We start from the raw sequence: 25,863 nt of genomic DNA, 5'->3' as shown, positions 1-25,863 counted from the left end.
ATGGTAAATAAAGTTCCTTCGATTTCACCAGGATCCCATCATCAGACCCTGACCGGACAATCGGACCACCTGCATATCACCATAAATTAAAAAAACATCCCGACAAATTGAGCACCTTCTCCATTTTTGAAACCCGAAATCCACGCGGGCGAAGCTGCGGGCGGAAGCTAGTTTAGTATAAAATTCTAAGCATATTTAGCCGTCCATTAATGAAACTACAATTCTGTACGTGCATAAATTTTATACAGTGGGGATTTATGTGTTAGCACTGCCCCATTATATATTAACAGATCTAACACCTCTGATTCAACACAGGGATTAAGACACTATAGCTACCGATATTGTACAAGTGTGGATTACTTACATAATATTCACCAAAGTACGTGGTAAGCACATGATAATTTTTTGACTAAATAAAGAGATATTTTTAGCCTCTTGAATTATATATTTTTTATATTTTACCCATGAATAGCCATAATGGTTATTGTACGATAGACCCGCGATAAATAAACTTCACATATTATATTCTCTCACCATATTTACATATTCATTAATCACACCCTATATCCGAATACATTTTACGATCACGGCGCAACGAAATCACTTTGTTTCGTAGCGTAAGAGTACATGACGCGGGCAATTGACGCACGTATCTTATTTTCTGTTTATTTTTCATGTAATTAGCATTTTGGATATTTTCGTAATGTACTCTTGACCTTTTAAAAACAGATTTCGGTGTTTACGTGAAGCTAAATCATCGAATTATATAAGTATTATACGTTATATATGTAAATGTAGAACTTATGATATTCATGATCTTGTACTTTCTCTTCGTGTCTATTGGTAACATGCTCTTTTAAGTGAACTTCTTCTCTATTCTCTTTAAATTAATATATGGCTTAAAAACATTATTAAAATAATTAATTATATCCAGAATAATAAATCTTCTAAGGAACTTATGGCACTTTCTAAACTATTTGTAAAACTATAAAACTGTATCAAAACATCCATAGTACAATAGTAAACTATAAAACTAAAAGAGTCGGAGTATGAAAACATTCATAGTACAATAGAAATGCATTATTTCCTGAATTATTCCGCTCGCTAAACAAACAGAAACATGCGCATTTCTTATCTGTGCCACGTACGTTGTACATAGATTAAACAATAGTTCCGTTTACGATCTCCACTCACCGGTTCTACAATTTATTACCCAGACACGTGACGTACCGCTAGAGACAAATTACTTGGGTAATAAATAAAATATATCGCTGGATCTTTCGTAACATTCTTTTAGCATCTTAGAGAAATAGCTATTACGTATTTTTATGGTAAAGAAATATTTCGACTCAGCGATACGAAAGTATGAAGAATTACTGAACATTTAACAGCCAAGTATGCTAACAAATATAATATAATATGGTCTTTTATATTTGAGCTTCATGGATTGCTAATAGTTTAAGAAAAATAAATTTCGATTTTTAAATATAGCCGATATTTCATTTCAATTTTGAAAGTATATTATTATTATTACATTCAAAATAATAGGAGGACCATTTATGCGAAATAAGTAAATTAAATACACTATTACTTTAAGGTGAGATGTATTTGACCCACAGTTTAAAAATATTATTTTTGAAAGTTAAGTTTATAATATTATAAAGATATATACTGCTATAATTTTATTTAGCCCTGCAAAACTATATATATTGTTGTGTTTTCACGACAATATTATGTGCAGTGGCACCTCACAAAATAAAGACTGTATTTATTTAATTAAAGAAATGACTTTCTTTAAGCTATGGAAATTTTCACAATATGCCTGTTGTTAAAATAATACCAACTCCGTATTTTATACTGTCCGAAAGCAACGCACGGATCTCCTCTACTACTACCTACAATGTATTTATAAAATGCACAATATTTTAATATCACTCCACGCTCTATGAATGAATCCCTAATAGCCTAATAGCCTAGTCCGGTGAGGCAGCAATGTGATATGACTAGAGAGCGATCACACACGTCTACATTTGTTACAGTAATTTTATGGAATAAGTATGTTGACACGACAAAAATACTTCTCTGCACTGCATGGTAAGTGGAATATAGCCCAGATAGAGTTATAACAATGCATAGATTATAGAATGAAGAAAGATAATTATGCTTCGCCAGTCGACCCAAAAAATAATATTAAACAAGAATATTCCAATTAAAATTTCAAATTATATTGGTTATATAAGGTTTATTATATTACTTATATTGATGTATAAATATTTAGATAAGATTTCTTTGGTCAAAGATCCCCAACGATTATGGCTAATCTTTCATGGCTTAAATTCAATTATAATTTCTAAATTGAATTAAAATGTGAATATCAACCCTATGAATGATGAAAGAGGATGCATTTCACGTAATACGAAATTAATATCAATATATCAAAAGCAAACGCGTGCAATCTGTTTCACTTACATTAATAATTATTTATTGCCATAGTGAACAATTACATGCCCAATGTTATGAATAGAAATATAATACTAAATATTCAATGAAATATGTATTTGAGTAATTAGATACAGTAAATTTATCAGTGACGAAAATTAATATCTGTATATAATAAACTATTAATAATAATATTAGACCAGTATTATACTTCCCTACTGCTGGTCACGGGCATCCTCTACCACGGAGAGGGATTAGGCTTTAGACCAGCATGCTGGTCTTATGCGGAGTGGCAAGTTTCACATACTCTAAAAATTCTTATTGAGAATTTTTCAGGTATGGAGTATGCCTCACGATATTATTCTACGCTATTAAAGCAAGTTATCATTTTATTGACAAAGAATATACATATCACTAGAAAAGTCAGAGAAGCGTGGTTTTGAACCTACGGACATTCGTGTCGGCAGTCCGTTCCACTCCCAACTAGGCATCACCGCTTTTTTATACCACTTATTAATCTATTATTTCCTAAAATTCAAAATAATTATTTATATAACTATTACCAATAATTTAAACAACATTTTTATGATATTTTTGATAAACATTGGCTTAATAGGCGATAGGCCCGTCTATCACACTTCTGGCTGGACCTCTGCCTACCCTTTCGAGGATACAAGCGCGATATATAATTTGTATTGGCTCAATGCGAAATTGATCTGTAACAGTGTCTAGTCGTACACCAAAACCTATATTTACTCCCACAAGCGGGAATAACACGAATAAATCGTACAAACAGACAAATATTACGTCGTACGTTACAGTTACTATCAGAACGTGTTCTGACACGTTATTTGTTTCTATTACTTATCGCCTGTATTATTTATAGTGGTTTAATGTAGAGCAGATCTCAATTACATCGTGTAAACTGGACGCGTTGGTAGGGTTGTCAGAAATAAATACACGGTTTGTCTGGATTTTTTTATTTTTTTTTTAGAGATAATCTTTATCACTTTTTTTATGGATAATCTGTGTAACATACATTTAAATTGTAATATGCCATAATTGTAATGTCATAACATTAGAGATATTGAAGAAAAACTAATATGGGGTCTTGGTCTAGACCAAGAGGAGAAAAAACTGGTTTTAAAAAAATTGTCTGTATGTTTGTTAACGCATTACGCAAAAACTACTCATGTAATTAAATGCTGTTTTCACTGATATATTGTTAAAAGTCTAACTTAAGTATAGCCTCCATTTCTTTCCTGTAAATTATTAAGCGAGACTTTTATCCCGGAAAAAATATTCATGCGGGAACCGCGAGCAAAAGCTAGTCTACATTAAATAATTATATATAGATTCTTGTGCTTTCTAATGTAAAGTTTAAACCTAGAATTAATATTTTTTAAGGCAAATTTGACAATTACCGTAATGCAAAGGACGTCTCATTATGTAAAAAATAAAAATAAAATACTTTATTTATCACGTAGGCGAACAAAGTTGCATTTATGATACTTCCAAATTATTTAAAATTAAATTAATTACGTCATTGTTGTATGATTTATCACTAATCCTAACTTTATTTGTTACGGGCTCCAGGTTTATCTAGTTACTGCATATCTACCGTATACCTTATAGGATCTAGTTTAATCCAGTATATTATCTAGAATTATATCTAATCGATTTTTATTGCAGCAGTTGTAAATTCATTTCGAATTGCTACTGTTGCAATTAATATTAATATCCGGGTATTAAAAAGCTTCCAAGGCCTTTGTTGAATTAAACTAACTATATTAAAAAATAACTCTTTTTACATACAAATTTGCTTCATGACAGCATTTTATTTTTAAAATTTTACTGTGTCAGTTGTATTAAATTTATAAAAAAGTATTATCTTCATACTTGTTTATTTAGAAATTATTTTCTTTTGTAATTATTTCCTTGCGAAAGTTTAATGTGAATACTTTAAACCTTTACGCTTTTTCCTGGCAACACTGAACAAATGCCTCGTGGGCGATACTGTTTGTACAGATTGTGCTTCGTCACTGAGAGGAACTTAAGTGTGACGTCATCCCCGCCCAGTCTTGCAAGTGGAATGCTTATTGCCGTTATTATACTATTTCTGGCGCGTTCGTGTTACGTGGGCTGTTTTTATACTAATTAAATAGCAGGAATTGGCCATATGTTGGTAGAAATTGTATTATAACTTTAGGTATAATATTGTTTTGTCAGTATATTGTTTTTTATTTGTTTTCAACAAAAACGTTACAGATACCAAACTTACAATTAATATGCTAAACTTTAAAATGCAATAAAACAAAGTACCTGTATTGTATATCGAACACTGGTGTCCAAGATTTAACTTGTGTTATGGGTACCAAAATGTGTGTTAAGTCATATGTTGATTTTAGATTATTTTCTTAATTATTGCCCTGTTCTTTTTATGAACCAAATATTCTAAGACTAATATTACAAAAAAAAATTGCTGTTAGTTTATTATGGCATATTTAGGACTAACTACTCCAAGTTCTTAACCTTAAAAAATAACTACACAAGATGCCTACACACAATATCAACTTGATCGCTTTCATTCAATACTTCATAGCGTTAAATACGTTAATTCAAATTTGTAATGAAGATAAATGTATTAAACCTCCCAACAGCACTCTTTATCAAAAAGTTTCACGAAACCCGAAGCAAACTAATGTGTTTTCGAACATGGCAACTAATTTATCACCCTGAGGTCCGGAATCCGTGAAAAAACTTCGCCACTATCTCCGGAATGTAAAACTTTATATTTAGTTTCTTTAAGAGAAAATGACGATCTTGTGTGTTCTTAATTTGAAATTGGCACAAATTTTCCTCTTCAGCAACGGCAATTAAAAATTGAAATAAAACTGTATAATAAATACAGTAGTACTATAGGCATAGGCTACATTTGGTGTAGAATTATTTTCCTTATTCTAAAAAATCACTTCAAATTCCTATTAAGCCGAAAGAAGATTAGACTATGACTTAAGGAATGAAATGTTTTCCTGTATTACTTAGGTATAAATTCCGTCCAGAACTGTCCAGTGGTTTCTGTGTTTACTTCCAACAAAAATTTTATTAAAAGCGCGCATCATAGAAAAATTTATAATTAATTTAGGCGGCTTCGCACCTACTGGTCCCCTGAAATTCGTACCCTGTGCCCACTCGTCCCCTATAATATTTTTTAGTGCCTACTGGTCCCCTCCTATAGAGTATTTTGTTTTTTTGAGCTCTATGACGGCGGTGCAATCGCGTGCTAAAGACATAAATAAAATGCATTAAATTTGCACAGAGTCATTTTGTAACCTTATTGGTAAAATGTTTATACTGATAACACTGAGTGTTTAGGTGAGAAAGAGTACGACTATTGTAATGAATAGTGTTATCATCATGTCGCTTTCGCACGCTATTCCGACTCGGGCAAAGACTCAGACGCATTGCCATAGTGTACCTATCTAACAAAGAAATGGTACAGAAAGCATAATATGACGTACGTCTACTCTCGGTCTACGTAGTCTTTTAGACATTATGACAAACCGAAATATTAATGTTGGAATTAAAATAAATATTGGAATATAATGTAGATTCTAAAAAAAAGATTCCAATAGATTTAAATCTTGTAACTTTAGTAATTATGTAGGTAACTTTTTTGGTAAGAAAACTAATTTGAAAACCAAAATAACGTTTATAATTGACTAAATAATCAATACTTTTCTTTAAAGGCAACAGCACATGCAAAATACTTGATTCCTTTTCATACACTTGCATGACGGTATTTATTTATTGCATGTCGTTTTATTATCACGTATTTTTAGGGGGGTAGGGACTGTTTTTGTAGTAATTTGCATATCTTATTTCAAATTCCACGACTCAATAAACTGCTGCAACCATGTCGGTGAACGTATTGAAAGTTCATTTGTGAGCTGACCTTCTTAACCCTATAGGTTCGCTAATAATAATATGATCAGCTGTGACGTAGTTCATTCACTTAAGTTAAGCGCGCTAAGAGACAGTAATAATAATTTTTTGCACGGTGTTAGTAGAGGTCACCACGAACCGGTGGTTTCATTTAGTAACACGATGTCAAAATTACCCTGTATAAGTATCACATTTATTACAAATCAGAGATAATGACAGTATGGAAATCAATATTATTATTAAATTCTATTACTTCCCTTTCAAAATTACAATATCTTAAGAGGGCCATTCTACTTTTTAGTGCCTAAAAGATTGCGTCCTGTAAACTACACTTTCATAAACACAAAAAATCTTTATGGGAAAACTACGTTATCCTGCTATTTTATACTAAGACACTATGTTTTTAATGTAATCGTAATAAATATTCTCATATAGCGGGATGGGGCGCTGTTACACAAAGCTACCTGCGTCCTTGAGTAGTTGCGAGGTGTTTAGAGAACGAAGATCATTGTATATTAATGCGGAATGCATACATGAAAATGCGGGACGATTATGTATTCAACGTAATTTTTTTTAGATTAATTGAAAATCATCCAGTTCTCTATAATTATAACAGACTAGAGTATTACAATAACCCTCTGTATATTAGCGAGATACACCAGTGCTAACACATCTTCATCTTCGCAAAAAGACATGTTATCGTGTCAAATCAGACAGTTGAAAACCGTCGTCTCTTGCGACGCCCAGCGTCATGACCGTGCCTCGTGTTTTCTATATGTTTTAAAAATTACGACGGCGCCCCATCCGTGCCATGTCTGCGTCCCACGTCTTTTCTGTGTGGCCTGCACCTAACATTCGCGTAATATAATAATAATAATAATATCAGCCCTGTATTATATACCAGCCCACTGCTCAGCACGGGCCTCCTCTACTACTGAGAGGGATTAGGCCTCAGTCCACCGCGCTGGCCTAGTGCAGATTGGTAGACTTCACACACCTTCGAAATTCCTATAGAGAACTTCTCAGATGTGCAGGTTTCCTCACGATGTATTCCTTTACCGTTAAAGCGAACGATAAATTTACAAAGAATACACACATGATTTTTTAGAAAAGTCAGAGGTGTGTGCCTTGGGATTTAAACCTGCGGACATTCATCTTTGCAGTCCGTTCCACACCCAACTAGGCTATCGCCGCGTAAACATAATAAATCATTAAATAAAACGATCACTTAGGATTACAGGCGACGGTGACCACAGACGATTATGCCTTCTACACAATCGTGCATGCCTGTACTTGCTTATCATGTTTCTTCGTGTGATTTTGATAACGACGATGGGGGACGAATGGGTATATTATAAATAAATTAATATTAACTGGTCTCCTATCAGGGGACCAATGGGCACTTGAATAGGTGACGAATCTACAACTTTTATTCTAGGGTACGAGTTTTAGGGGACGAGTGGGTCCGCACCCATTTAGGCCACTTCAAGAGCGAATTTTAACTGCGTAGTCAGGCATATTTGTCATAGCGAAACGGTGCGAAGATATAGCGTTTAATTTAGTACTAAAATTTAACAAGACATTCCATCAAATTTCTTAAAGCGAAATTGTTACGTTTTGCACTCATATTACGTACTCATTTTCATTCGTAATCACGGGTGGAAATTTTGTCTGCTATACATATTAAATCTGGAATTTTTATACGATATCGCGTATAAAACGCTCAAGGTCATTGGAACAATTCTCAAAATATAAATTACTTCTAGTTTTTTTTCTTTATTGTTTGCCATCAAATGTATTTATTTCAGATAATCACTAGTTTGCTGATGTAATTTGGAATCTTTGTTTGGTAAGTTACAAAGTTTCGATCTAGTGTATGTAGGTGGGTAGTATTGAACATAACTTTCAATGCTCATTGATTTGTTTTTGCAATAAATACTGTATTATGTTATATATTTTAGTTGTTTATTTAGCAAGTAGGTTTAGATTTATTTTTAAATGTTCTTGTTTTAATAGGCTTGTCACGGTTGTCACTTTTACTAATAAATTGCAAATAAATCACAGGTTTTCCTAAACATATTTTATATTATATCAAATGTATGAATTATGTTTGGTTTTCTCTATTTAGTGGAAAATGAACCCTATAATTTCTAGATTTCATTTCAAAATGTTTTGTATGAAAACATTGATTTCTACTTTTACTATTCTAAATTAATTAACAATCCTATTTTCCTCAATTCGTAATGAAATAAAGGAAAATCGGATTAAAAATCTGTCACGGGGAAATAATATTCTGACCAATCTTATCAGTCACAAGTGTTCAATATTATTTTAGATAAGCTATAGACTGAACATTGAAACAGAACTTATTAAAGCCGCTGTAAATTCTCGATGGTATAAATAAACAAATATATTTCCTAGAAACTATGCATAAAAAACATGAAAATAAAGTTTGGATATTTGATTTTTAATTACTTCTTTAAATAAGCTGAGTAACAAAGCATCGCAAATTAACTTACTGGAAACTTGTAAATAAGCAGTACCAATTTTAGAACTCCTTGAAATAAGGTTAATAGTAATTCATTGTATACACAGGCTATAAATTCAGTATTCTCCCGAGATTCTGGCACTAATAGGACTGTGTGAGTAAAATATTATTGTCCCTATCATAAATCAGTCCCAAAACCCCTACTAAAGCGTCGAAGCCCATTCTAGATAGTTTGTAGACTAAAATACATGACTTTATAATGACCATGGCCAATATAAATTCATACGTATACTAACTTTTGCTCGCGGCTTCGTCCGCGAAAATAATTTTCCGGGATAAAAGTCCCGCTATATAATTTCTCGGGATAGAAAGTAACTTATAACCTTCCCAGAGTCTTAGACTATCCCCATACCAAACTTCATAAAAATTCATAAAAACTTCATAAGAATTTTAATTTAAGAAAATCGATAACATACAGACAGAAAAGGAGACTTTGTTTTACAATATGTAGGTATAGACATAACATCACGCTATTTCTCTTTTCGGTTTAGGCACAAGCATAAATCTAATTTCACCGTATTAGGTCCTACGTAATGGGGCGAACCTTCAGTTCTAGACTCAGTTGATATTGAACAGAAAACCCAATATCACTTTGCCCGACCCGGGATCGGAACGGAGACCTTACTGAATTAGTCCTAACGTAATACATCTACGCCACCGAAGCAATATATTCATTTATGCATAAAAAAGATTGTATAAAGCAGTATGCACGTGACAGCGTCGCAGCACCAATACTGCAGTCTGAATCGCTTGAACCGATGACCGAGGAAAATTTATTCCAGAATCAATAACCGAAGCAAAAAATTGGTACCATTGAAGTTTTTTAACAGAATTTTCCGTGTACATTTTTTGTTAAGAGTTAATTAAATTACAATTCAATGATTTTATTTGAGGATTGGAATAGTGTATCAAACTACAATTGACCTCTTCTTTTAAGTTTTACGAAAATTGCACCTCTTATAGTAAAAAATATACATACAGACAGGGGGCCCTACTCCATCTATGGACGGGATTCCATCCTTTGTAATCAGGGGCGTTCTCATCGAATGATAGCTTTGATAGCCATGTATTGCTAGCTTGAATTTAATAAAAAACGTATATATATTATCTTAAATTTAATTCAGTAGAAAGAGAATTCTTGCCTCAATATTAGCCGGTAGTTCTTTTGAGTTATCTTCTAAAGAATGTGACGTGTTGAAATAATTTAGTTTTCATTTGTTTTTCAATGAGTCATTTACAAGCGGTAATAAGATATCAAGTATACCTATACATTCTTATCGGCGACATTCTATCTACTTATAAAGATTAAAAACATTCGTAAACCTCTTATTTACGCTAATGCTTACGAATATCATTGTCGACGTCACTCGTTTACACATTTCATTGCCCTTTCAGCTGTACAAGAATCAGTTTATAGTTTCTACAAGCTTACGAACAAGTCTGGAAGTTACTTCTATAGCACAAAATTTATTTTATAAAATCTGTGGCGTAGCTGGTTGAGTAAAGAGGTCGCGGGTTCGATGAATTAAGACAAATGTTCGTGTGGTCCGCAAATGACTTTTTTTTTATTGCTTTGAATGACGAGACGAGCTTGCCGTTTGCCTGATATTAAGCGATACGACCGCCCATAAACAGAAGAAACACCATACAACACCTAGAATTAAAAAGTATTGTTTGGTATTCCACTGCGATCGCCATCCTAAGACATGGGATGATGTCCAGTAGTTACACTGGCTACAATTCCCCCTCAAACGGGAACGCAACAGTGACTAAACACTGTTGCTTGGCAGTAGAAATAGACATTGCGGTGGTACCTACCCTGACGGACTCTCACATATGAGAAACCTGCCACCAGTAACATGTACAAGTCTGAAGGTGATCGATCTGAAACTCACTTAGTTCTACTTAAACCCTAATATAAATTTACAGTCTACACAAGTAGTCTTGGATTCCTTTACAGACACGAGACTTGTTTAGCACTGCCAGCTGTATTCAGCAGTAGCGAAGAGTGAAATTTTTCGAAAGGGAAGCTGAAATAAAATATCAGTACTAATTATAATTACATTTTAGCCCACCATGCTATAAATATTAATTATTTATTTATTAAAAATATAATTTATTTTAATACTATGCTTACATATATTACAAAAGGCAAGCTGGCAGGAATCGGGTATTCAATTAGTAATTTGAAATGAAAAAATATTCCAATCAACATATTTCATCAGTCAAATATCACTTGTGTCTAGCGAATACATTTCGTAACCCTTATTACATACTTCATAGTTAACAAATTCCTTTATTGTGATTAATGACTTTCGTCTAAGACATCAATTTACACGGTCATATGACTGACAGGATTATTCTGCAAACTCATTTGTTATTGTTAAAGGTACGTAAGGCCATTTTATTACACGTGCCGTATATTTTATTAGTTGTAAAATTTTGTTTATTCCTTTGCTATTTGATCTTTAAGTGCTATTTTATTGTCAATACAATACTATAATATGATATTATAACGATACGATATTATAATGATAAATCTTTAAAATGAGTGAATTGGATTTAAGATTTAAACTGCGAACTGATAACAAACTTTTGAAAAAAATTTAGCGTGTTGCTTGCCTTGCATGGAATCCGGTTTATGAAAAATATTCAAAAGTACTATGTCCTTTCCTGGGTTTCAAGTTTATTTTTTGGAGAACTTAATCAAAATTGGTTCAGTAGTTTACCCGTGGAAGGGTAACAGACAGTGTTACTGGTGGTAAGATAATTGTATCCGATAGGATAGCACCGTACACAAGATGTAAACTCGCCACAGTGGCAAACGAAACTGCGTCGCGTTTCGGCGTCCCCCTATGTATATCTGGTTTTAAATAGGCCGTCATAACTCTGCCGACTGGCGAGAGATAAATATTTCTCATCAGTCAACCCTATCTAGACCCATCTCCACTTACAATCAGGGGAAGTGAGGACGCATAGGCGAGGTTTTTTAAAAAAAAATATCACATTTATTATAGTATGGATTTGCGAAACAATATTATGCAATCCAATATGGACTTGAATTCAAAACATAACATTAAAGATGAATGCTAGATACAAACGAAAATATTGTAATATCTAAAGTTTAGTTTTACAATAACACCAATTTAAAAATCTTAAAGTAGCAACAAAGCTCACAGTGATCTCTAAAACAATCAGATATATTAAATATTGACAGAAGAGAACATTCCCTATTCTATCCTCTATTAAAGTTTATTTTTGTTTCAACGCAAACCAAACACATTTTTATTTTATGAGTACGAGAATGAGCTGAAATGGATAAAACTTGTATTGCATTTCGTTTTATGTAAGAATACTGCAGCGTATCGCAATAATCTTGCTTTTGACTGATTTAAAAAAATAAGTTCTCAATACGTATTTATTTGTGTTTGAGATCTTGTCGATTCCACCTCAAATAAAATAGTATTACTTACTATAGAGACATGTCAGATACAGATCGCTTTTGGAGGCCTGTATGCAAATCTTTAGAGGCGGCATACATTCAGCAGTGGACTTCGTGTGGATATTGATGTAGTATGATTTATTTTATATCTTACCCCGCAGACAACACCGGAAACATGCGAATGGTTTACTGAAATCCCCCGGCTTAGCAAACTGCAGGATCCTTGAGGAAAAGTGGGAGGGGATAGCTGAGAAGGAAGTGTGGGCGAAGGAGAAGGAATTTTCTTAGGATGGGAAGACGGGAGAATGCTAAGAAATGTTCGCGAGCCCTTATAAGCCACGATGTGAATTGGCAACTGTGAGCTGTAGTATTATTTATAGGTAATCCAGTTATCAATTTTAATAGTATAAATGAAATCAAAGACTTGTAAAATCAATACGGTTAGAGTATTACCTCGTGTAGGTATACCTAAAAGATAAAAATTAGTCATCCTCCGACCTCTAAAACATTCAAGAACCAAGCAACAAACACAGTTCCATCCATATTAATAAAGATTATAAATCCTTAACCTCGATATGATATCAAACATTCATACCCGTGACGTCATACATTCCAACTGCATTTATCAAGCTGCATTTCCCAAAGGAATCGTAAACAACAATAAATTATGTAGACAATAAACACGACTTGTGTTCTTGAATGGATGTCTATCGTTTAATGTAATTTATTAAGTTTTCAAACAATTAGCGGTATAGTAATAGCTTCGCGTTTGTAAATTATTGCTTTAAATGGTCCTTATCACTCCCATACATATTTAAGACAAAGTCCCCCGCCGCGTATGTCTGAATGCGATAAACTGAAAAACGCCCAACGAATTTCAATTAAATTTGGTATCGAGATAGTTTGAGACTGTGGGAAGAATATAGGCTACTTTGTAACGGGCCTCTTATCTCGGAAATACTCTTTTACGCAGGCGAAGCCGCGAGTTAAACTTTTTATATTATATGAAGAGGTTGTAATGTCGCTTGACAATGGGCTTTGGCTAATTAGACGTAAATATAGAAGTTTTATAAAAGTAGTGGAGCAGTTTAATGGATTATGGTTCTAATTTATAGGTCTATTAGATTTCATATAGATTAAAATGCATTATTATAATTTATGGTGGATTTGGCATATAAATAACGCCTAGCAGCGTCTTATGGGAATGATAAACAACTTTTTAAATTGCTTTAAGCATTCGGCCCCTGCGCTAGGAAAGTCATCACGCTATATTTTTAAATTAGTATTCGTTTGTATAACCAAGTACATTATAATATTACCCGTGGTTTTTTTTAAAGAAAATTTCTCGAAATTAATTTCTAAGATTGCTTACGTATTATATATACGTTATCTTTTATATATTTTAGACGGATAACAAAACTCTTGCTCAAATCCCCTCGGGTTAATTTTGCTTCATGAAATTACTCACCTGATCTAATAAAGGGAAAGGATTCTCAGTCTTGCAGTTTCATCAAAACGGTAATATTTTAGTTAAAAAACATGACGATGTTGGATAAATTTTCTATCTGTAGATTAACTCAGCGCTTATTTACGACGCCGCTTTCCCACGGATGGAGGGTCAGCATTGCCTGCCAATAGTAGGGTTGTCACTCAGTTACTAATTTAATAGTCGCTGACTAACTAGGCAGCCCTCGTCATAGTTTGTCTTACTAGTAGGTCACGTGATACTAAATTATCGTAATAGAATTGAGTATATCCGGTTCCAACAAGCCGGCATAATTGTGTCGACTGCCGAGGGGTAATCATCTCTCGTCAGTCGACATTATATTTGACCCTACTCCACTTACCATCAGGTACAGTGGGGTCACTTTAGCTGGCACGTATAAAATAAAATATATGTATAAATGTATAAATATCAACTATTTAATTAATTGCGAATTGGTCATACGAAGATACACAACCCTAGCGCATACCACTGAAATCTAGTGACATTGCATCAATAACGACACTCATACGTACCAACAAACGACATTCTAATTTCGTCCACGCGTTCTTTCGCACGCTAAATTGTGAACAAATTTTAAATTTGAATTTCGAATGTTAGTTGACATACATAGATGACAGGTCCGCCACTTACTTTATTAGAGTTTAGCAAAATGATTTTTGTGGTAAGCATGTTTACTTACCACAAAAATCATTTTGCTAAACACAGAGACTTTTGTAGCGATAAAGACTTCTCACGCGGTCAAAGCCGCAAGCAACACTTAATTAATAATATGCCATTGAAATTATACTAGTAAATTGTCTTTCAATTGTATCTAGAAAAAAAATAAAAAAAAACACAAATAATAATTTCTTTCGCTAAAACAACCGGCTTTTTCAGCCCAACGACTTCTCTCCCACTAAAATGGCGTCACAACAAAAGGTGATTACAAAAAGCTTTGAAAGTTTTTCAAAGCTTTGAAAGTTTTTTTATAAAGATGAGTTAGGCAAAATTGCTTCCAGATAATTGATCTCTTTCTTTGCCAAAAACAGCTAACAAACACTGGCATGTGAAGAAAATACAGAAATAGAATGAGTGCTTAGTGCCAAGTACTTGTAGCACTCACAAACCATTTGCGTTAAGATATCTTGAAAGCGTTACTCTTGAGTAATTTCGGACGAGCTTTTGTTGTTAACGTATATTGACCTTGAAAGCTCCGAACGAAACTAGTCGTTGGCATTTGGTCTGGATTCGGTTCTTATGTTATCCATCAACATAATATTATCTATACATTATTTTTAGTATATTACAAACCGAATTTAGTTTCTCGAGAATCAGTAGCACAATCCATTGCACTGATTTTAAATATACATATGTTATATTTATTCCAAAAACATATTAAAATTTCGTCAAGCTGGTATTAATAAAAATCCGGCGCATGTCGGTCGCTCACTGATACCTACTACTACAGTCGACCGTTACAAGCACTCCCTTCCCCACCTTGCGGCCCCGCACACGTCCCGCTCATTCCCTGCGGCGGCACGGGCGGTGTCTTTTTCTATCCATTTCGCGTGAATTTTCATTATTACTATTTTTGTATTTTTATGTGATCTTTTACACCAAAATCAAATTTGGGTGATTCGGCTTTATGGTATACAAAAATTAATCTTGTATATAAATACGTGAAGACATAATTTTGTATCCCTTTTTAAGCACATTGAGCCCACAAAGTAGTGTGAGATCTGACATAATTGACAAATGTATATGTGTCATAAATTTATTATATTCGACGGTCGAATTTCGGCCATTGGATGGCCATTAGTACTTATAATATACTAATATTTGTTCTGAAAGAAAATCAAAGGCGCTGAATTGATTTGGTTGGATTTAGCAAACAGATAACATAATACTGACAATTTTTTGCCCCTGAAAAGTGCGACATTTTAGAATAGGTTAACGAAGTTTACAGTACGAAGTTATACATCTACCTCTCTAAAAACGGTAAAGGGTACAAAGAAGGGTCAATTAGGAAAGGTTAGCATGCGGGTCGACATGTGGCCAAAACTTTGGATAAAAATGCGTACGGCCCTCTTCAAGGTTGATATTTCCGCTTAAGTTTTCTGTGTTGAAGTTGGAGTCAGTTCCCCTCGATTTTAGTAAATATTTATAGACATTCTTGAATAACACAAATTAACAAAGCAAAAAAACGTATTTACTTTACTAAAAATAAAGACATTAACTTTTTTACCAAAAATATTATATGTTTATTTTAACATTCACCCACCACTGTTATTATATAATAATAATATATTACATAAATATATTTAATTAGATAATTTTCTTCATCAATGCCTCAAGATAATTTCATAAGGAAATCAAACATCAAAGCAGCTGTACGATTTTAATACCGTCAAAAACTTCCAATTTAATTTCAAAGAATTCCATTAAAGAGCCACCTTTTTATAAACACCTCAGAATTGCGGTATCACAAAGGTCTTTAATATTTGGGTCAGTTCCTTGTTCAAACAGGTCAAAAGCCCTAGAGGACTCCCTCTAGGATTATTAAGTAATTAATCAACAACAGACTCCTTAATAAATTAAGCATCCAGCGGCGGCTTGTTAAAAAGTAATTAGTTAACATATTATGTATTTAACATTGAAACATTATAACGTCTGGAGTCTTAACAAATGTGTTTTATAAAACCTAATTTGTATTAATTGATTTAGACTTTAAAAGGAGAATGCCCATTTTTGTATGAAAGTTGGGCTACGCTTGCGTCTGTACAAAACCTTCACTAAACTATAGGGAATATATCCTAAATCTTATACAAATTGAAAACAATTGGATATTTGATGGGAGTTCGGAGTAATCAGAATTTTTATAGCTCGGTTATTTTGAGGTTAAGTATGGACTGCAATAATGTACTGTAGAAAGTACCTACGTGCCTAATTAAGTACTTACTTGTTATTGCTATAAGCAATTATTGGACGGTCTTTTCACCTAGCTTTAATTGCCCTTATAAGAAACTAATAGATACTAACATACCTGATAAGACGTAACTCCAATAAAACTTCTAAGATAGTATGACGGAATATTAGTTTTTCCACAGAGCATATGTTACCTGATCTTTTGTGTATATGATTTTCTGATTTACGACTTATTCTATTACATGGATTACCTAATCTTTATTTCCACCTGCCATTATATCACTCCAATATGGCGTCAGCACATATTGTTGAATAGATTTAGCTTAGTTTTTATGAACAGCCGTATGCCTGACGCCAACCCTCTTTGAAGGATTCCGATCCCAGGCAACTCATGTTAGAAACACCGAGATAAAATGTTGGTTGGCCTGGAAATCGAACCCAGGAACTCATTTCACAGCCTGATTAGGCTAATAGTTAATTATCTTAGGGAAAGAAAAATAATACGAGAAATACGAAATCCAATGCATATTTTTATATAGATGTATATGTTTAATAGAGGTATATACTCTTGGCATCCCAAAATAAAAAAAAGAATTTGATATAGCTGCAGCACGTTTATACATGTATGGGTAAGGCTCATATTTTTAGCGCTATCGCATACAGGAGATCACAACAGAAGGTGTCACAACTGAAATAATGTGTTACAACAGAATTTGTAAACCTTTTTACACAGTAACTCTGACAGAGCCTATTTTGCATTTTAAATAAGTGAGTGGTATATATTTTTCATTTTTTATGTATGTTTGTATTTAGTATGTATATTTAGTTTTCGAATTATTTTGTGTGTAATAAATTGATAAAATAAATAATAATATTAAATTAAAAACATGAGTTTTTTGTATATATTTTTATTATATATGACGTATTATTAAGTTGTTTATTTTCAGATTCAGCTGACTTATTTTTAAATTATGTTTTATAAATGTTGTGGAAAAATAAATACAGTTTGTGTAGTGATCAAAAATTTAATTGTTCTTAAATATTACAATCTACACTTTCCTTTATAATTTCCGTTGTAATACGTCGCACAATTTGTGTCACTCTGTCGCACAACGGATGTAATTTACAACACGAACTAACCTAAAAAAAATCATAACATGTAATGTAATAAATATAGCCTTCAAAACTGTCATAGTTCAACAAAGAAATTATTGTTGTGTATGATTTAAAACAAAAATCAGGACAACTATTTAATTAATGATAATTCCAAGGAATAAATCTTACCTTTTCTTAACGACAAACAGTCTGCTCCAACACGTTCTTCCAACTAACACGAAAAAAAGATGGCGGAATTGTTCAGGAATGTGTCAAGTACGATGAGCTAGTATTGTCACTTCAAATAAATTAATTCTTTATGGTAGATTATAAACAAGACCAGGAAATATCGCGTTACACAACTGACGTGTTACAAGAGAATAAAATTTGGGACACCTCTTAAGTTGTTAATATAAACAATACGGGGAGATTAATTGTAGTTGTTGTCGTTTTTTTTCGTAGTTAATATCCTATAGAACAAGATATATACGAAAAATAAAAAGTCATAATGATAAAAAATTATATGTGTAATGATTTGTGTGGAGTGGACGTATGCGGACACCAACAAAATGTATGGAATGAAAAAGTCGAACATTTTTATTTTAATGTGGAAAAATAAATACTAGAAATATGTTTATGAAAAAATTTTACATAATAAAAAATTGTACGTAATATATTTCATTTTTATAAAAAGTAGATTTATCATATTTTTTTTTTTTTTGGAGTCTAACTCTTCGGACACAAACATTTTACAAAATGCGCTAAAAATATGAGCCTTACCCGTATACTGCTGAAGTGAGTGAATGACTTCTTGCAGCGCTGGTCGGGTCATGTCATGTTGTTGTTGTCTGTGACCTCTCTATAAGCTGATCTCCAGCAGGCAGCACAAACTCATTCCAGCCTTGAAACCTAAAATATAATGTAGAAGTTGAGTAAACATGTTCAGATTATTATTATTTTTAAACTGTTTTATTTTTAACTTTGGCAAGATTTTTCCCACGTTGTGGGTATGTTAATAATAATCTACATAACTTACAAACTGGATAGCTCGTCCAAGAAATATATTTGTCGTTGCTGTGGCGTCGCAGAGGTGCAGTTAATACACCGCCGGGATATGCCGTCTCGATTAACTGTCCTGGGTCTAGGCTGTAGACGACATTGTGTTCCTAACTAAAAGCCTTCCGTCTCAAAGTTCGAAACACACATTATATACGTTGTTTTTTAACAGAGGATTTCTCCACTCAACATTAAAATACATAAGAAAAACGCTCCGATCTTGAGTAAGATAAAATATTAAAATATTTTAATGATTTAACATTCACACAAATCTGAAGTGTCAAAATGTCATTAATTTCAGTTGCCAGTGTAATAAAAATATGTACCCATATATTCATTAATTAAAAATAAAGTCCAGAGATGTTTTAGCTGACTTTAGTCTTTCTTTCAATGCAAGTATAAGTCGCCATTTGTTTGTTTTTTGAACGATTCATATTTTTTCTTTTCTTACCAGCTATTTCGAGATTGGTCATAATTATTAAGTAAAATATATTATTTTATAACAATATATTTGAGAGGAATAATATATTTAATACATATATTATAGATTCAAGAACGGGCACATTTACTGTACATACATATTTACTTTTTTATTCCATTTAAAAAGGGAATTTGTTATGAATTGGTATCTATTCGCCATATTGGCAGTAAATTATCCTGTGTTTCATTTGTAACAATTAAACAACTTTTTTTTTCATATCTTTTAAACCCCCATTCGCTTATGAGTGAAATAAATACAAATGAAGTAATAATTAATATGATGATTTTTCGTGGATATTTGGTTTAGACGCATAACTGACGCAAAGATAGCCTGGTTTTGGGCATTGTCCTTTACGACCTAGCTTATAAGGTGGTTTCCATTTTTTTTTTATATCACACTTTATAATTAAGCCAAGAAACGATATTTCGTATTACTTCTCTCTAAAATTCAAGACGGCGGTGTTCGAAATTTGAAAAAGGTATATAATAATGGGACAGTATTAGTTTAAGCGACATTCCACTTATTTTACTGAAAGTGTAGGCTCAACTTTTAATTTTCTTTAGGATGTTTTATAATCTGTACGTGCCAACGAACTAGGTTTTTATCATCTAAATTTTAAAATAATGAAGCTACTACACAAGTTCGTGACCTTTTTCTAGACAAAAACTATTAGAAAGGATTAAACTGAATTTATACCGCGTACGTGCCAGCCAACTGAGATTTTCGCGTTATTTTTTACTTATTTATCGACAGAAAAAATAGAAAGAGAATTGAGTTTTCAGTGAATAAAATACCTAGAACACGTTAATCAGTACTTTAAAGTATTTATAGTTCTTATTTTATTCTATCCCTTGATACAAGCGACTAAAGTTTTTCTCTAAGCTGATCCAAACTAACTACCCAATTCAAATAAAACAAAATACTCAATACTTATTTATATCACACTCGCCTACGTAATCCGTTTCAGGTATAAATACATTGACAAACGATGTTAAAACTGGTTTGAATGTATTGCTTCTTAGAAAAGCTGAGCTAACTGTACAGAGCCATTGCCAAGGTTTTCTTGGTGTTTCTTTGTGTATGTTCCATCGCAAATTATGTGAATTCTTATTTATTTTTCCTTTATATTGAAATTAGTGTAGCAATAATATTTTAGAAGAAATACATTGTATTACTGCATTGGTATTTACTATAAAAACTATAATAAAATAAACAAAGGGCTTTATAGATATTTTTATAATTTAATTAAACAATAAAATTTTTAATATTATATTTAAGCATTGCGTAGAAATAAGCAAGATTATAATAGAACATAAGCCAGAATAAAAACATAAGCAAGTCTAAAAATTCCAAATTTCGGCTTCGAAATGATCATTTTTCGTAACACTTATTTTATGGCTACATCAATCCATCAAATTGATATCATTTGTGGAATGGTTTTAAATGAACACGTCTATTTTTTACTACATTTCGTGACGGGATTATATTTATTTAAGCCTGTCACACAAGATCATTAGGGTTCGAAATTGAATACATTTGATGTACATTTTCTTTCTAATCCTATATTAAAGGTCGATTCATAAAAAACGAATATTATTTTGCGGAACAACAAAAATAATATTAATTAAATAGTCCATGAAATGTCATTACTGTTTCGGTATTTTAAAGTTTATAATAGACAGCAAGTTTTACATGTAATGGATTATATTCTTGTAATTAACAAGACCATTTTATATATTAAGTTGTTCAAATTTACTACCTCCGGCCTTCCTCCCTTCCTTTCCTTCCTACCTTTCCATTTTCAACAAATGAGTTCAATCACTTCAAGCAGAAATTAACGAATGATTTACAATTGTACTCATTCCAATAAATAAAATTCATACATTCAAACACCAATTTTTTATGTCTTAAACACCATCTTGGAGCGACCACTTAACAGCGAATAAAAATAGCAAATTCAAGAACACTATTACGGAATATTGTGGTACGTAACACCTTAATAACAGCCCAATATAAGACAATGTCTTGGAAATTGATATGATGAAGCAATAGGGGTTTTTTTCCATTTCATAACGCGAACACTTACTGAATGTATCGTATAACAGCCAATGACCCAACTCAAATAAACACTTAAAGTTAATGACACCCTATTTGTTACTGGCTGTAAGGTTTTGGAGTACCATAAAGACGAGGCGAATTAGACCGACGCGTAAAGTAATTAATTGACGATAGATAATTGGTTTTCTTATAAATTTGATTAGTTTTGTTGAAATGTTAGTTGATTTAATTTATTAGGTCGCCATAAGATGCTTAGGCGTTGTAGATGAATAATGCTATATTTAAATGTTACTACAATTGCAACAGTGTTAACTTTGTAATTAAATTGATAATAGGTGTACCTGTCCTTACATTTTGAGTGCAGTCTACCGCGAGCACGTCCCTATGATTTTAACTTGTAATTTCAACCCTATTGTCAAGCCCTTACTTGTTGAATTCAAAAAACTTTATGCTAAATGTCAACATTGAAGACCTTCAATTACATTTTCTACACTATAGCTTAAAACATAGTGTCATGAGTAACTAAAAAACCAACTTCAACTTAATTAACCAAACATTTATATACATTTCGCAAAAACCACAAAATGACATACAAAAACACTGTAAAAAATAACAAAAAACATTTGCGCGGCTCGCTTCGGCCATCCATCAGTCACGGTGTAATTGAAACCTTTCCCTTATTAGGCCCCGCCTCACTGTCAGCTCGGCGTTCAGTTTTATTGGATTATCAGGTTTATTGGACGGTGCACGGTGCTTAGATGGATGGGCCATTAATTTGTTACCGTATTACTGGTTCCAAGTAGCGTTAATGTATGGTTAAACGAAGTTATCGTTGGATTACCAGGCGCTTGAAATATCAGCATCTTAGTCTCCAAATAACTTGTCACCTCTAGCCAGCTTGGCAGTAGCTAAGACATTGACATCGACTTCTATAATCGTTAACGCTAAAAAAATAAAAATATGCATGGAAAAAACATTTCCTAGCGATAAGTCTGTCGCTAGAATATGTCACTCCCAAACGTTTTTTTCTTTTCTATTAGCATAAACGATTGTAGGCAAGCGTCTTTGCTCCGACCTCTGATTTAAGTACTTGCCTAGTACAGACGAATTGTCACGAAAACGAGTCATTACTCGTTCAGTTCAGTTCAGTCAGTAGCAGCTTACTACAGTGTATTCGATACTCATAGTCATATTATTCCACAAATATTTGACGAATTAATCGTCAATAGTCGAATAACCGTTTTCAATAAACGATCAAATTCCTCAATCCAATTTCGAGAATGAACAAATCAATAACTCATTTGTAAGCATGTCATAAAAAGCTTTATTCTGATTGGTCCATTTTTGGGATAGATCTAAAAAGCGATTGGGATCGTTTATTGAAAAAAATACAGCCGAATTGAGAATCTCCTCCATTTTATGAAGTCGGTAAAAAATGGCGGTAAATGAGGTATTAGAGAGAACTCGATTTGATATTAAAATATCTTTAGTACCGAATTAATCTTATATTAGTTTAATTTAGTGACAAATAAAAAACATGACAACCCATAAACAAAGAACATTAAAAAGAAAACTACCAATACCAATAAAACTATTTGCTAAAACTAATTAAACATTACAGATATAATTAACACAGTAGCGAAACTACACCGTTAAGATCCATGGCAAGTTAATTGAATGGGGCTCCTTCTATGAAAAAATCACTACCTATACAGATTTTTCCAACGACCTTTTTTAGGTCCCAATACACAAAAAAACTTTGTAAATTCCACAATATTTTAAGGCCCTCTGAGACCAGTGCCCATGGCATTATGCATGTCATGCCACCCTATACTTACATCAGTAAATTGATAATGGACGTGAAGTGACAGTTGCGACTTATATGTTAAATAATATTTCGGGAGTCCTAAATTTTCCTCTCCTCTTGCTAATCCTTGTTTCCTGGCGGGCATTACATCCGTGATCCTTCATGTTTGTGGGTATTTATAGACAGCGGATGTTGCTTAGTTACAGGTGGCGCAATTAGCTTATTTCTGGGCATATGCTACAGAATCTAAATACATGTCCAATAATTATCAAAACTTAATAATGCCAGAAAATATTTTTAAACAATGCAATTTTCCCATTAAATGACGTATCTTAATTTATTTAATGTAATACACAGCACGACACAGTGTGTTTGTAAATTAAAGGAAAAGTAATAAAAAGAAAGGGTTATTAAAGTAGAGTAATAGAACACAAATCAGTAATTTTTTGTTTTATGTTTGTTAGCGCACTTCTCCGAAACTACTGAACGGATTTTTTATAGTTTTAATAAGGGACAGAGTATAATTAGCAAAATATAGGCCTTGGTTCATTAGAATCGGATATCAGAAAATATACAGTCATTTTAAATTATTTGCAATGTACTTTAAAACTTTGGTAAGAATGGTGACGCTAAAAATGTTATTATAATAATTCCCATTGAGTATTATGTATTCCCAAAATAAACAAAACGGGTTAAAATATGTGCGCAGACTTAACGCAAATAATTAGAATATTTGCTTTGTTATGGACTAGAATCTTAATTATGAAATAAATTAAATATTATACTATACTCGTATCCCATTACACCGGGTAAAAGGAATTTAATAAAATTCGAATATAAAGCTAAATTATTCGGGTAGTGACAAAATCGTACGAAATGGAAATTCATCGTCTCTGCCTATCCCTATGAAATACAAGCGTCATAATATGTTCTATTATAAACATTCTATATTAACACTGTAATAAATTCCAATGTACTCTACGCCGATCTAGACTAGACATAAACTTGGTTAACAAGGAAAATATATCGATAAAATTACAGCCGACATTGCTTGTAAAATATAACTCGAATTCTGGGCGTTGTAGGACCAAAAGATTTATCGCTCCCAATTTGGAAATGGCAAGCACCGACACACGTTTTGAACTAAGTTTTATAAATGGTTCCGGTCATATTTGTTAAGATTTTTGTGCTTTTTTAGCTTATTCCTTTAAAAATCATGTTATAACTCTGATATAAGTGGAAATAGTGTACACTCTTATATTTAGTATTGTTATGTTATCACAATCGACGTTCAGATCAGGCAATCAAATATTTGAATTGTGCGTGTTCAAAAGTAAGCAAGACAGTGCATTGTAGCTTGAATTTTGCTAAATTTATTTAGAATTAAGAAAAATATAAAATCATATGTATAGGTCAGTAAATATTGTAACATTGGACAAAATACAAAATGTCAGCATATCACAAGTCCACAGTACTTCACAGCAATTAAAACATTGCCTTTTTTTGCGCGAGCTATAATGGTCATTGTAAATATATTACCTACTATAAAACAACATTTATTATTAAGGTGACTTTAAATTACCTACAATAATATTCAGCGAAATACGGACCAAACCTAGTTTTAAGTATAAGTACAAGCTATTTTTTATTAATACGAACGATCTCAGCGCAGCATCCACTATGAGCCACTGAATTATTTAATGAAATCCGGGAAAACCCTCTGCTTAAAGAATCTTTGACCTCCCCTTTTCGGATTACATTCCTTTCGTTTCTACTGCGTATTACGAAATGTCACATACTGTATTATATATTTATTTATGAATTAACTGGGTCGTTGAAATGTCGTGTCGTGGAAGGCTCGAAGACACGCTACTCTGATATACTGTTTTAAATCTCACATATATTTTTAATTGAAATGAAAAGGGTATGTTTCTTATATATATTTCAGCATTTAATGCATTAAAACCCGCCATAATGGCCCACGTAAGTGTGTTGAGTTCCAGGATCAGTTTGTTTATATCCAGTTCCAACAGGCCGATATAATGGTGTCAACTGTGGAGGAGTAATAATCTCTCGTCAGTCGATATTTTATTGGACGCCACTCCACTTACCATCAGATACAGTGGGGTCACTTTTCCGTACTAAGGGTACGGAAAAACGTATACAAAGAAAGTATGTAAATTGAAAGCAGACATAATATATCATACACAACAACTTCATCTAGTTATATCTTGCTTAGAGATTATGTAAACTTACTTGAAGAGTTAAAGTTTATTCTGTCAGTGATTTGTAGTGGCAGTCTTTACAACTACTGCACTATTTTTTTTATTAAATCATGAAATAATACTATATTTTATTATGATATCATAATTTTTGCTCCAGGAAAACATTAATTTCGCCTGCGTACTTAGCTACTTATATTTATTAGATATCGAAGCGTAAATGTTCAACACCATTAAATATAGAATATACGCACAGCGCATCGCCTTATAGAGTAACGAAACACGGCAATAAATCAATAGGACATTAAAAATTTACGGCGTGTAATCTACGCGAAGTCCTGAGGGCGTATGAGGAACAC

The 25,863-nt window shown here is 32.7% G+C and overlaps 1 protein-coding gene and 1 long non-coding RNA gene across 2 annotated transcripts in view; one reads left to right on the top strand and one right to left on the bottom strand.

Annotated features, from left to right (window-relative positions):
- Positions 1 to 25,863, top strand: part of LOC115450687 (5-hydroxytryptamine receptor 1) — a 157,234-nt gene that overhangs the window by 90,766 nt on the left and 40,605 nt on the right. The gene's annotated exons all lie outside the window — the stretch shown is intronic.
- LOC119189681 lies at positions 17,797 to 18,453 on the bottom strand. Its single transcript, XR_005112538.1, has 2 exons — positions 18,070 to 18,453; positions 17,797 to 17,925 (listed from the first exon to the last, which is right to left on the bottom strand). It is a non-coding gene; the product is annotated as an uncharacterized LOC119189681 (long non-coding RNA).

The sequence above is a fragment of the Manduca sexta genome, chromosome 18 (genome assembly GCF_014839805.1).
Source record: "Manduca sexta isolate Smith_Timp_Sample1 chromosome 18, JHU_Msex_v1.0, whole genome shotgun sequence".
In the NCBI taxonomy this organism is placed as follows: Eukaryota; Metazoa; Arthropoda; class Insecta; order Lepidoptera; family Sphingidae; genus Manduca; species Manduca sexta.
This window is presented reverse-complemented; position numbering and strand designations above follow the sequence as displayed.